The 14,215-nt window shown below is 46.9% G+C and overlaps 1 protein-coding gene across 1 annotated transcript in view; it reads right to left on the bottom strand.

Annotated features, from left to right (window-relative positions):
* Nucleotides 1-8,422, bottom strand: part of LOC135905937 (WAG22 antigen-like) — a 139,530-nt gene extending 131,108 nt beyond the window's left edge. Inside the window, exon 1 of the mRNA XM_065437078.1 lies at nucleotides 8,308-8,422. The gene's annotated coding sequence lies outside the window, so the exon portion shown is untranslated. The remainder of the gene's footprint in view (nucleotides 1-8,307) is intronic.
* Between the last annotated feature and the right edge of the window lie 5,793 nt (nucleotides 8,423-14,215).

The following is a 14,215-nucleotide window of genomic DNA, read 5'->3' as shown; positions in this document are numbered from 1 at the left end:
GTCTCGTACCCGTGCAATATTTATTCGGGTCGAGGTCCCCCTCTCTGACGCTCCCGACGCCGCAGACTTTCTCAGCGCAGCCAGCGTCCAAGTTCCGCTTTGTTTGTGTATCTCCTTCTCGCTCTCTCTCGCCTTGCTTGGTCTTGAGCGCGCCGCACTGACGTTTCTTCCCGAAGGCAGAGGAGAAGGGTCGTCACCGCCGTGTCAGCTGTGTTGCCGACGCCTGTCGCTCGATTCGTGTAGGGTTTTCGGTGTAAGTAGCCGGACCCCCCGTAGGGACTGCGCCTGGCGTCTGGCGGCGCGCGATTTACTTGAGGCGACTGCATGTGTATACATAAAGTGTGCTGCACTGCGTGCATACATCGATTCTGAGATAACGATAATGTGGCGTGGTCTTACGTTTCTAAGAGGCTAGCAGCTGGAGGGATTAGGAGACGCTGCGACGGAAAAATCCTGTCTCGGGTGTTACCCGGCGCGTCCTTTCTTTTCTTTCCCTCTTTCCACATTTCTTTACTTTTCTCTTTATCTCGCGCGCACTGAGAGTTGGGGCAAGGAGTTCAGCGACCTGCTTCATTCCTCTTGGCACAGTGGATTAGCTTGCTGTAGGAGAGACAACGTTGTCGTACGTGCAGAGGAATCAGCGTTTCAGTCAATCAAACGCCTGGGTTAGTTCGTGTCCAATCGACGCCTACATAGCGGTTATTTTTGAGCCCCCCCCCCCCCCACCCCCCGAAAATGAGAACTCATCTGCAATGTTCTTGTTTAGCTACAAGTGCGTGCCATTGCTTACGTGTCGCGTGCTGCGCACAGGACAGGACACCACTTGTCCCGGGTTCTTCTCGTCCTTCGATCATTGCCTGTGTGCGCAAGTGTACCGCGCGTTAAACACGTCATCCCAGCAATTCTGCCAGCAGACTCTTATTTATCTCATTGGACGGCGATATACAAGAGAATTACTTCGCCAGCACACATAAAATCAACAGACGCCACATGACGTCCCACACTTGGACGTTGATGGGCAGAAAATGTCGCGTGCCTCAGATCAGTCGTGTCTGCAATAATACCGGCACTTATTTCTTTGAGGTGGTAAGAAGCTCAGAGCGGAAATACCTCACACCTGTGGGAATCCGCTGGCGACACGTAGCTACAGTAGGCAACGGTGGTCACATATCTCTGTGACGACAATGCGTGGCGGAGGACCATACAAATCTGTCTATATGTCATCGGTGGCACAGATTCCCTGCGTAATTTAGTTCATAGGCTACCCGCACGCATTCCATGGACACGACAGGAGAAGCTGGAGAAAGACGTCCTGCTTCTTCAGAAGAACGCTCCATGTGACACGAGGCGCTTGTTGTCCCATTGCAGAAAACGGACCGTCTATAGGCTATGAAGTGGTTGGCGGTTCCTTCTATTCTTCAGTATGTAACTCCGTCGGACTTTTATCCATCCCCAAAATTTATTAAGGACTTGCACGTCGTCATCAATACTTGTAGCGGCGCGGCGACAGCGAACCGCCCCCGCCGCCATAAACAACTCCGCGGGGCGTTAACGGACCTTCTTGAGTGCGCGTGCTCCCTTTCCTCATTACTTTATTTAATGTTTTCCTTTCGCACAAAGTTTGTGCACCGTAGTACTCTCCGCTACTTTTTCCTCTTTTCTTTTCCATCTCATAAAACTCTCGCCACATCCGGCGCACTGCGCGAGCCCGCTCAATCTCTCTCTCTCTCTTTCTTTTTTGGATAATAATAAACTGGACCTACCGAAAATGCGTGTGCCCATCTCATTCGTCACGGCTCTACGCACTGTTAGCATGTGGCTTAAGAACAAAGGCAAATATATTTCATTTCTCCAATGGTTCTTGTTGCAGGACCCTCCTCGCAAGTTTATTGAACTGCGATGTAAATACACTGAATGAATCGCTACTGCCACTAATCTGTCTGCTTCCCTTCCTTGTTAGGACGGGAACTATTCAAAGCCCCTAGAAGCATACGTAAGGGTGTTCTAAAGGCTCCTTGAGTATATATTTACCAGAAGTTTTGAGGGGCCGTGGATACGTATGGAAGAGACCCGAATACACTGTGAGAGGCCGAAGTCTGGTCAGCATCAGAAACGCCACGATCGTTATGCGACCTCCACCATGTCAGGAACTCACATCGGTCTCTTTCATCATGTGGGACAGGGGGAAGTGGACGAGCGAAGTTATTTATTACCTCACAGGAAATAGGAGGGAAGGGTACTTTCTCGTACCGTACGTTTTAACCTACAGGCCGCATTGCCGGCCTACGACAACCGTGAATGATATTCAATGTTCTGACTACGATAGAAGATGCCTTCGCACCCCGTCCAGTCATAGTAGAGGAACCAGCCGGCTAGCCACCACCTCGTCCTAAATGCGATCGCAGCAGGAGGGTGCAAGTCCACATCGAAAAGCGGCTTCTGCGCAAGCATGCTTCGTCGTGATATCTCGGTGAACTTGAGTAGCTTACAGCTTTCACACATCCCGGAGAAGCGTATGAATTGCGCCTCCTAATTCGTTCTAGGTCGCTAGCCACGCGCAATACATCGTAGAAGTGTCTTTATTACACTTTTTTGGTGTGTATGGTACCCTAGGAGCGTTCATGTGTTTTCGAACCGCATTTCAACTGCGTGTCGAAAATTCGGCTTAGTTACATGCGAAGGAAGCCGGATTTTCAAAGAATCGGTCACCTCGAAATACGGTTGTTCAAAGATAACTAAGCGGGCCTTCAATGTACAGTTTCTACAGCGAGTATGTGCTACATTCAATCGTCTTCCTTGCCGCTATGCGGCAGTTTGTTTCGTTCGCTGCTTGCTGCCAGAATGAGACAGCGCTGATACTGAAATTTCTGCAGAGACTACAATGTACTATCCCTCCCAGAGGGCACGGTCGCCGGCCAGTACGTTTAGGGGTACGCACCGAGGGGACTATGAATAGAGCAGATGCGGAAAGTGTCGCCGTTGTCTTGGCGGCGTGTGGACAAAAGGGCGTCTACGCAACCGCGCCCGAGACGACTGCCGTCGCGGGAACATTCACGAGCACGCACGCACGCACGCGCTCGCCCGTGATCTTGAGAACCCGTCGTCCGCAATCCCGTGTCGCGGGGGGCTGGCTGCACGGCGGAGACCTCGTCGTCTATACCAGACGCGACTCGTTCGCGCCGTCGTGCGAGCGACCGATGACCGCAGCAACGACAAGGTCTGCCCCACCCTGCTTTGACCATTAAACAGCGGCTCTTCCCTTGATTTCGGCCCCGACGTCACCCCCAGGACAGCACTCGAACGCACTGGTACGAGCCTCTCTCTCTCTCTCTCTCTCTCTCTCTCTCTCTCTAGCTCATGGACGAGCTGACTGCGCCGAAACGCCTTGCGCGGTTTCGGAGCTCGTTAGTCAACGCGGAACTCTCTGGTCCCGCGGCACCGCATGGGGGCTCGCTTCCACCCGCCGTATAGTCTATATAGTTTCCCACGATCGCTGGCTGCAGCTATAGAATTCACCCGGAGACTTATACATATGTCCTTGCCCGGAATCACCGCGTCTCGGCGGCTGAGGTATACCTCCTCTATAACTCCTAGTGCACGTATAATGGCGTGGCCGCCGCTGCGCTGCCACCATTGCGCGTTCCCTAGGAGTCTTCGATGAAGACGCCACTCCCGAGGAGACTAGGCTCGGCGGCCAGGGAATAGCTCGCTCTTGATGGACACCGCCGAGCAAGAGAGACGGACAGGCGAACTGGTTTCACACTCTCCGCGGAGTTCACTTTGCGGCGATGTTTCTCATGTGGAGCCTGTGTCCTTGCTCCGTCTTTCGCAAAGGGGCGCCGCTCGGTCGTTTTGTTTCTTCTTCGAATGAGACAGACGATGCTCGGCGGGCGGGGCGAAAGCCGGGCGCGCTCGTGTTCTCGGCGCGACAAATCTGAAGGCGAGGCGTAAAATTTGCCGGGGCGAGGTGAGACGGCGGCGCTTGTTGTTGGCTGCAGGCGGATCTATAGCCTTGCATGCAAATGTTTGCCGGCAATTGCTTTGCTTCGTGCAGGCAGCCCACGGTGAAAGTGACGACTAGATGCAAATGAACGATTAGATGAAAAAAAAGAAAGTTAAGCGAGCTTATTTACTCTCGAATAAGGACGAGGTATATGGGGCACAGGCGAACAAGATGAGTAATAAAAGTCAACGTAGACGAGACAGTACGCGTGTTAGTAGTTCACACCTCATCAAGGCCACCTGCCTTCACTGAATAATGTTGCCACACCTTGCGACAGGCGCAGCAGAATTAGAAAGTAGACGAAGACGCGCGCCAGCTCCACGCGTTATGCACCGGCACCTGCTTTGACGGACACCTGTGAAGAAGCAGATGAAGACGAAGAAGAGAAGCAGTGTCTCTGGCAGCTATCGCTTCGCTGTAAGCCGTGCCTGGCAGTCTCATCATCACCGCCAATTAAACGTGAGAATTGGGAGCGCTTGCATTGCTTGCCTCGTATGAGAATTCGTCTTCAAACGAGGGCTTGCAAGCTCTTGCCAATGCAGCTGTTGCGATGCACTTTTCTCTATATGATAACATGATGTTATAGGCTGAGGTGGCACAATTGCAGGTGGCAGTAGCTTCCTCTTCGTAGCGCAACAAACCGAATAAAATCACAATATCTCCTAAAAGAACTGACTATACAGTCAAAGGAGCACCCGCCGTGGTTGCTCAGTGGCTATGGTGTTAGGCTGCTGAGCACGAGGTCGCGGGATCGAATCCCGGCCACGGCGGCCGCATTTCGATGGGGGCGAAATGCGAAAACACCCGTGTGCTTAGATTTAGGTGCACGTTAAAGAACCCCAGGTGGTCAAAATTTCCGGAGACCCCCACTACGGCGTGCCTCATAATCAGAAAGTGGTTTTGGCACGTAAAACCCCATATATTATTATTATTAGTCAAAGGAGCATGAACACACGCGAACTTTGTGCGCACGAGTGCAGGAAGTCGAAGAAGATGGCACATATTAACGCGCACAAGCATGTGCACTTCCATAAATAAATAAAATGATTTTATGTTTCCTTAAAATATGCACGCACAATTCACAGTATTGACGTAATAGTTCTGCGGAAACCCGCAAGGTGGAGGGAAGTAATTATAAAAGGAAAAAGAGACATCTACTCGAACGTAGCTAAGTGCTACAAAGGAAACCCATACGAGTTCCTCGAAAGAAATGTTTCGCAGTTTGTAGCTTCGTAGCACTTAGCTACGTTCTGGTGGATGTCTCATTTTATCTTTATTAATTACTTCCCTGCAGCTTGCGGGTTTCCGCAGAACTGTTACGTCATACCCTTGCCCTTGCTTCTGAGTTGTTGATAAATTCGACTTCGCCTGCCATCTGCTAGCCGCCTGGCTAGCTCAGATCGTAGACCGGCTGCCCCGGAAAGGCGGTGGTCCCGGGTTCGAGCCCCAGACCAGGAAGAATTTTTCTTCAACTGCGAAGCCTTTCTTTCGAGGAACCCGTATGGGTTTTCTTTGTAGCACTTAGCTATGTTCGAGTGGATGTCTCATTTTCCCTTTGTTAATTCACAGTATTGCAGACGACCGGGTCATAATTACACAGCACACCGCATATAACACACAGATAAATCATATAACCATTCACACAACCCGTCTCTCTAAGGGAGGTTAACAGCGCCCTCTTTACACGAGGTGCACTTTAGTGCATGCTTAGTTTCTCGTGGTTACTTGAGATTGTTGAAAGTTGTGATACATTTTACAGCGAAAGCTGTATATGACTAACCTTCCCTACTTTTTTCGGCGTCCGGCAACAGAAATGGACTTAGCGATTTCTAACAAATCCATACGGGTGCAGTGCGGCGGCGCAGATGTCAAAATGAGGAGCAGATTAGAACACTCGCCGTGAACAATAGCGTGACGTCAAGGCTATCGCAGTATATAAGCAGGAGAGGTATCGGCGCTAAAAACAGCTGCGTTATCGATGGGGCAGGGACGTATAGTTCATACACCCGAAGAACAACATGCGTTCGAGGAGCGCCGCAAGGAACAACAACGAGAATGTCAACGATGTAAAGGGCGCCGCCGGCGCGATACGACCACCGACGAAGAACGTTCCCGCGATGCTGAACGATAACGACAATCGCGAGCCCGAGCACCTCCGAACGACCAACGACGCCAGACTCGCAGCGCAAGAAAAAAAAATACAACCATTCCACACTGTGAAGATGGAATGGTTATATTGGTTACAGGGTTACATCTATAAAGACAATTTAGATTGTAAAATGATTACCTGATTTTAAATATTACATATTGCTCGTGTTTTCCTATTTGTATTACGTATGCGTGCCGCACTGTATCTCGGAGCAACAGCTTCCGCCAGGCTGTATGGCTTTTTGCTTTTACTTCGATTTCTGTTGGTGTACAGTAAGAAATAAATCAAATCAAACGCACACCTTAGTTCAAGTTACGTCCACAGCAGAGAGCGCAAGTGCGTTACTCCTCATATTACTGTACACGATTGCTTATCACAAACGCTGATATAGCTCTGTGTCCTCCAAAAACTCTTAAGAATATATGGCCGCCTTTCGCTGCAGATCACTCGCTCACAACGGTCCAAGTAATTTTTTGTACTGTAAAGGTGCGCTTGGCCAACTTTTTGCTTTTATTTTTCGATTTCGACCCATAGATCGTCGTTTTCAAGTGCCGCTTTCGTTTACAGATTTCGTCGAGACCCTCGAGGAGAGGTGCAACAGATGGAAAGATACCGGGCGGTGTGTTCTCGGCTCTGCCGACGCTCGAAGTGGCCGTGAGCGTGTCGTCGCCGCGGTGACGTACAAGGGCGCTTTTTGTCTTGGCTCAAGCACCTCTACACCCACCGACACACGAGCGCACAACACACACTGCGTTCTCTTCCGCACCCGCCTCGCCAGCGTTCGTTATGCGACGGTCTCGAAGCTTGCGCCGCGTCATACATGTGTCGCACGTTCGTGAAATAGGCCTTGGCACATCACCAGGTCTATACACTATAGCGTTTGGGACATTGACTGCTGACATCCCACGCTTACTTCGCGCGTTCAGGGCAGATGGCCCATTCAACGCGCTATGTCTAAGCGCCAGACATTGAAACAGTAGAATAATATAATCTATACTTCTCGTGACATGTGATATGTCACCCTGATGCACGGTGCATAACGTAGCTTCGCCTTGAGGTTTGCTAGCCGTACCGCTCAGATTTCGTGAGCACAACGCTCATAGCAGCAACTCGTTCTTATGGTTGTTTCCTCGTAATGTTTTTCTTTCAGTGTTCCAAGTGTAAGTAAATATCCGCACAGCACACAGACAAACCACCCAAATAGTCCAACGTAACGAAGGCAACGCACAAATCGACTGACACCTCCTAACGCACTGGGTCAATAGACATGCACGAATCCTGAGATGGAAACGTTACAAGCCCAACAAGCGGCTCAGAACCCGCACAGAGGAAATCGCACAGAAAAGATCGCGAACACGCGGACAAGTGATCCACCGACAACTGGCTGGATATCTGCGAGCACGCAGGAAACAGTCTACGCACGAGCAGAGCGCGGTCTCTCTTTCCTACCCTGATTGGGCAACCCAAACAAAAGAACCGTTTAGAGGCTATATAATTAAGGAAATGAACTGATCCGAAATCTTCAGCAGAACAAATCGCTTACCGCTTCTTCTCAACAGCTATCACCACTCACACCCAGCCCCAACCGGAAGATCGCACTCATTGGGATCTTGTCCGCCCATACTATATGAGTTAGCTTCGAATGGCCATCGATTAATGGTCGTAAAAGGCACACAACACTGGAAACTGGCGGGATAACTAACAAGATGTTACGAAATCTGTCCGGCACTCAACTACACCTTCTTGACATTGTCTACACCTTCAAGCAAGTTTGGAAGACAAGCAAAATAGCCAGAGCATGGAAGATGGCCACGGTCATTCCATTCAGTAGCCCAATAATGCCCCACACGAAATTGCCAGCCGCCCCAGTTCACTGACGCAGTGTCCATGCAAACTTATGGAAACAAAACATGGAAACAAGACGTGGCATATCCGGTCGAACCACGAGTAATCGGATTCCGAAAACACTCGTTCACGCAAGATTCGATGCTTGATTTGCAGGACACATACACTAGATACAGTACATCTCAGCCTGGAAATCAAGGGCGCGTTTGAGCATGTCGCACACATTTTGAACATGCCTCATTTGGCAGCGGTGACAGCCAGTAGGCGCATACTAATCAAACGGGTATACTGCAGATAGTCTGAGACTCACCGCAAGAAACCGCTAGGCACGAGGGTGTCCTTCACTGGAATCCTGAAAGCGGCAGCATCGGAAGCAGCCCGGCAGCCACCCACTGCGCCATTAATTAACCCGGAGACTTGCCGCGACGAACCACTAGGTGCAAGATGACTTTCACCGGAGGTTCACGGAAGGCAACGCATCGGCATCACCCGGAAGCTACCCACAGTGCATTAGCGAGAGCACAAAAGGAAGAGTTCCGCACTCAAAGGAACATTACCCGCTGTGGTTGCTCAGTGGCTATGGTGTTGGGCTGCTGAGCACGAGGTCGCGGGATCGAATCCCGGCCACGGCGGCCACATTTCGATGGGGGCGAATTGCGAAAACGCCTGCGTGCTTAGATTTATGTGCACGTTAAAGAACCCCAGGTGGCCGAAATTTCCGGAGTCCTCCACTACGGCGTGCCTCATAATCAGAAAGTGTTTTTGGCACGTAAAACCCCATAATTTTTTTTTCAGCGGAACATTTGGCAGCGGTGACAGTCAGTAGGCGCAGGAATAATCAAACGGGTTGTTGTACTGCAGGTTGGTGTTGTTCTTCTCTCCGTTATAGACGCGTTCTATTTTATTTTGTTTGTCACCGCTGTCAACTTGCTGTGTCATTTTGCTTATTGAATCTGTTTTTGCACATTTTGCACTTTCTACTCTTTGTGACGTCACAGAAGGATCGGGATGCACGCTCCGACTTGCGCAAACTACGCGCCAAGGTGAAACAAATGAAATAGGGACTTGAATTCGTGGAAAAACAAATTGAAACAATGAAACAAGAGTTAATGGAAGGGCGCACCAAGAGAGAAAGCTTAAGGAAGGAAAATGAGAGGCTGAAGGCTAAATGTAGTGAAAATGAGTAAGTCATTGTCGAGCTGCAGAAGCGAGTTCTTCGAGGTTAGCCGTACTCGCGCAGATGGAATGTTGAAGTGTAAGGGCTCGTTGAGTTGAAAAATGAAAACATCATTGATTTTTGTAGGCAAGATTGGTGATGTCGTTGGCGAACCCATTTCTGCTAGCGATACAGAAGTGTGCCACCGAGTACCGACTCGTGAGCAGGGCAAAACTAACGTTACTGTTCAGTTCAAAAGCAAGCAGAAACGGGAACATGTCGAGAAAGCCCGCAAAAATCGCATTAGGAATCGTGACGTAGGAATCTCCAGCGAAGCACAAATCTTCGTGAATGAGCATTTCTCTCCGACACTGAAGCGGCTGCTTGCACCGGCAATTGCAAAAAAAAAGAGAGAGAGAGAAAACTTCAGGATCAGTGGCAGCTTGTGTGCACGAAGAATGGAAGGATTTTCTCGCTCAAGGCAGTCCAGTCAAGTGGTGCACATGAAACGAATTCTGACCTCGTCAAGACTGGCTAGGGTACTTATGGTCATAATCTGTGTTACCTTTTCCTGTACACGCGATGCTGTATCAAGAATTTTGTCTGCCATGTGAACTTAAACTTCCGGCGCAGTCGCAGGGCATGTTCACTGCTAATCACCTGTATGTACGTTCCGCCGCCACTAAGGCAGATGAGTTAAGCACATTCTTTAACGAATTCAACTGCCTGTTCGACGTGATCATGTCGACTGATACGTAGTGTCATGAAGGAAGCGATATGTTAAATATGTTTGACTACAATCCCTATTTCATCAATAGAAGTGGCCTCCGGGGTGGCGGCGTGGCAATGCACGTAAAACACATGCTCTGCGGCATAATCCCGGAATTTACAAGCATTACAGCTGACTATGAAGTGATTTGCATAAAGAGCAATATCAACATGTACGTGGCGTTTTACCATCCACCGTCTGGAGATATGAGTGTATTTGTGGAATTTATTGAAGAAATGTTAGAGTGTTCAACATTTCATCGGTATAACACTCTAATAGGTGGCGACTTTAACATATATCTTCTGAAGGATAATTTGACCTCCCGGGAATTCCTTGACAAACTTTGGCGTTTTACCGAAGCCCGCAAGGTTGAGAGAAGTAATTAAAAAAGGCAAAGTGAGACATCCACCCAATCGTAGCAATTGCTACAAAGGAAATCCATATGGGTTCCTCGAAAGAAAAGCCTCACAGTTGAAGAAAAAAATTCGTCCTGGTCCGGGATTCGAACGCGGAACCACCGCCTTTCCGGGGCAATGGTCCCGGGTGCAGAGGAACACGTATGAGTTTCCTTTGTAGCAGTTACTACGATTGGGTGGACGTCTCACTGAACCCTTTATAATTACTTCTTTCCACCTTGCGGGCTTCCGTAAAACTGCTATCCCAAACACTTTCCTTTGCTTCGAGTTGTTAACAAACTCGACTTCACCCTGCCACCTGCAAACTGCCTGGTTAGCTAAGATGGTAGAGCGGTTGCCCCGGAAAGGCAGTGGTCCCGGGTTTGAGTCCCGGACCAGGATGAATTTTCATTCAACTGTAAGGTTTTTCTTTCGAGGAACTCGTATGGGTTTCCTTTGGAGCAATTGCTACGATTGGGTGGATGTCTCACTTTCCCTTCTTAACAAACTTTACGCTTGTGGATACAATAACGTCATTACTACGCCGACACGCGTAACGATATATTTAACGATATCATGGCAAGGTATTTCATTTTCACCAGTTTGAGGAAAAGCAAAAGACAGGACAGTGATCCCTTACGCCGGCGCATACCGTGCCAGAGGTGCTTACATCAGTGTCTATGCTGACAATAAACAAGTATAATATGGACTGGCAAATCATATTACTTACCATAGTACTAATACAAATTTTTTCGCACCTACAGATGAAGCAGGAATAATACGCACATTTCCTTCCCTAAAAAAAAAAATAAAACAGTACAGCTGCCGATGTTGATTGATTCCAGGTACAAGTGATTAAGCACGTAATTGACCTGCCTGTTCCTTGTCTAGCTTACGTGTTTAATCTAGTCTATCAGTCTGGCTGTTTCCCAAATCTCATGAAAATCTCCGAAGTTTCTGTTATATTTAAAAGTGGAGATATTGACGATACTAGTAATTACCGACCAATTTTAATAATACCTGTATTTTCTAAGGGATTAGACAAAATAATATTCTGTGGCGTAAATAGCTTCTTTAACAAACACAATATACTTTCAGATTATCAGCATGGTTTTCAACGTGGTAAGTCTACACCGGCTGCGCTGTTAGCTCTAAAAGAATTGATAATTAATAACATCGAAGAAAAAAAGCTTACGCTGTGTGTTTTCATTGACTGTAGGAAGGCCTTCGATACCCTAAATTATTACATTTTACTCGAGAAGTTAAGCGCTTATGGAGTACGTGATGTAGCTAATTCATTGTTTAGTTCCTATCTGTCTGAGAGGAAACAATGCGTTTCAATAGCTAACTGTTTTTCTTCTTCTAAAACCACTTCTTTTGGCGTGCCTCAAGGAAGCATTTTAGGACCAATGCTCTTCAATATCTACATAAATGATATTGTTAAGATGAACAATGATGCCTCATTCCTACTCTACGCGGATGACACTAGTATTTTTGATCTGGACAAAATTCAACTGAAGTTGTTGCCAGAACACAAAGTGTACTTTCAGATGTGCTGCAATGGTCCACTACTAATGGCCTTTACGAATAAACGCGAAACAAACAAAAGCTGTCTTTTTCAGATCCCTAGGCAGGGAGGTCAACGTGAACCAATCATTAACGCTTGAGGGAATTCCTGTCGAAATAGTGGAAACCTAAAGTTCTGGGTGTGATTTTTTCTGCTCATATGAAATGGACGTGTCATATTGAGTCATTGGATAAATAATCATCGTGTGCTGCTGGTGTTCTGTCACGATGTAGGCACTTTCTTCCAGAAAAAGCTAAACTTCAGATTTATCATGCTCTGTTTTCTTCCTATATAAATTACTGCCTGTTAGTCCGGGGCCCCACAACCCTATAAGTAACATAAAGACAATTCACCTATTGCAGAAAAGAGCACTTCGGTATATTGCAAACGTCCCGCGCAATAGTTCTACAAGTACATTGTTTACCCGCTATAAGATAATCAGTGTGAAACGCATGTTCAATTTTCATTTCATGTTTGCTTATTTCTTCACAAAGTAACAATTCAGATTGTTTATTAGAGGTTCAGCTAACATAAGCATGCATTATACTGATTCACGTACCGCGGCGCCGATCCCGCGCGACCTATCTTTTGCAGTCTCTTAGATTCACACTGCCGTCCCTACTTAATAAATATGAGGAGAAAGACGCCAACTTCACTACGTTTACAAAAAAAAAGAAATGCATACATTTTTTCTAAGTCTTGTTTAATGTCTTTTATAATACACTGTCCGAACATGTTCGAGAATGCTTCATTACTCTTTGTATCGCGTTTATTGTTTTCGTCATTTCATGATTTGTGTTCACGTGAACATTGAATATTTCAGCTATGTACAACCGTCCTGGAATGTACTTATATACTGACGTCATTTGTTCTATTGTTCCATTGTTGTATTTGCACAACCTCTTTTAAATTTATTTTTTTAAATTGCATATATTATTCTACTATTGTAATTTTGTGTTTGAAAGTATGGATTTTATACCGCTGTCATGTACGTGGGGCTTTAGGCATTTTCATGTGATGTTATTACCACTTTACGCCTCCCCAACTGTCGTTGGAAATAAAGATTTGATTGATTGATTGATTGATTGATTGATTGATTGATTGATTGATTGATTGATTGATTGATTGATTGGTTGATTGATTGATTGATTGATTGATTGATTGATTGATTGATTGATTGATTGATTGATTGATTGATTGATTGATTGATTGATTGATTGATTGATTGATTGATTGATTGATTGATTGATTGAAGCGGTTCTCGAAGGCATTCGAGAAATTCGACCGGAACAGAAACTATATAAATACGTTTGAAACTTCCTTAACAAACGCACAGTTTCTGAGAAAGTGAATGAAGTACACACACGGTACTTTCGGCAAGGGTTGTCGCAAGGATTGACTCTGTCAACAACCCTCTTCTGCCTCCCACTCAACGGTCTCGTGTGTCACCTCATAGCTGTAGCAGACCTCCATTTTACAATATATGACGACGACGTCACCCTCTGTACCTGCGCAGGTTGACCATCAAAAATACAACATACGCAACAGTCGGTCATTGACACCACGGCTTGGTACCTTCAAGAAAGAGGACTCACTTTCTTCAGTGCCAAATTCGAGTAGGTCGCCGTCACGAAGAGAAAACTTCCAAAAGCTCGGGAAGATCCACAACTCATTGCACTTTGCATACAGAATGACCCCATTCCGAGGAAGTCTTACGTCAAGATGACAGCTAGTCCCAAGGAATGGCTTCAACATACGGCCCAACAATTACAAGTTCACCGCCTCTTTAAACGCACTACGTGCAGGCAAAGAGGCATCAAGGAACACCAACTCAGGCACATGACCCCAGCCTTGGCGATACCCCGCGTCACGTATCAGTATACGTGCATATAAATATTACGAAAATGTGATGTGCAGGTGAATTTTAAAATGTGTGGGTAAATCAGAGGTTAAATTAAAATTGCTAAACCCTCGTTTTCGCTTTTCTTTAAGCGTTGCTTAAACGCTTACGAAGCTGCATGACTGATAGACATGCGAATTTAAAGCTGCGTTAGTGAATTATGACCTTTGCTAGAAATTCTTTTTAAATGAAGTAATTGTAATCTGTATATATAGACAAAGCCTTTAATGGGTGAGTCAACCAGTGCGTCATACGTTGAAGCGTTTTCAAGTGTGTGGTTTAATAACAGGCAACTAAAATTCTGAATGCAGCTGTTAGAGATAAACAAAAAACAGCTTCGCTGGAAATTAGGTTTTAAATATCCAAGATCGCACAAGTCTTCGTCTTCTTCGTTTTCTTTTTTTTTTGTGGGGGGGGGGCGGAGAGGGGAG

The sequence above is a fragment of the Dermacentor albipictus genome, chromosome 5, assembly GCF_038994185.2.
Source record: "Dermacentor albipictus isolate Rhodes 1998 colony chromosome 5, USDA_Dalb.pri_finalv2, whole genome shotgun sequence".
In the NCBI taxonomy this organism is placed as follows: Eukaryota; Metazoa; Arthropoda; class Arachnida; order Ixodida; family Ixodidae; genus Dermacentor; species Dermacentor albipictus.
Note: the sequence above shows the minus strand (reverse complement) of the source record. Positions and strands in the feature narration are given on the sequence as shown.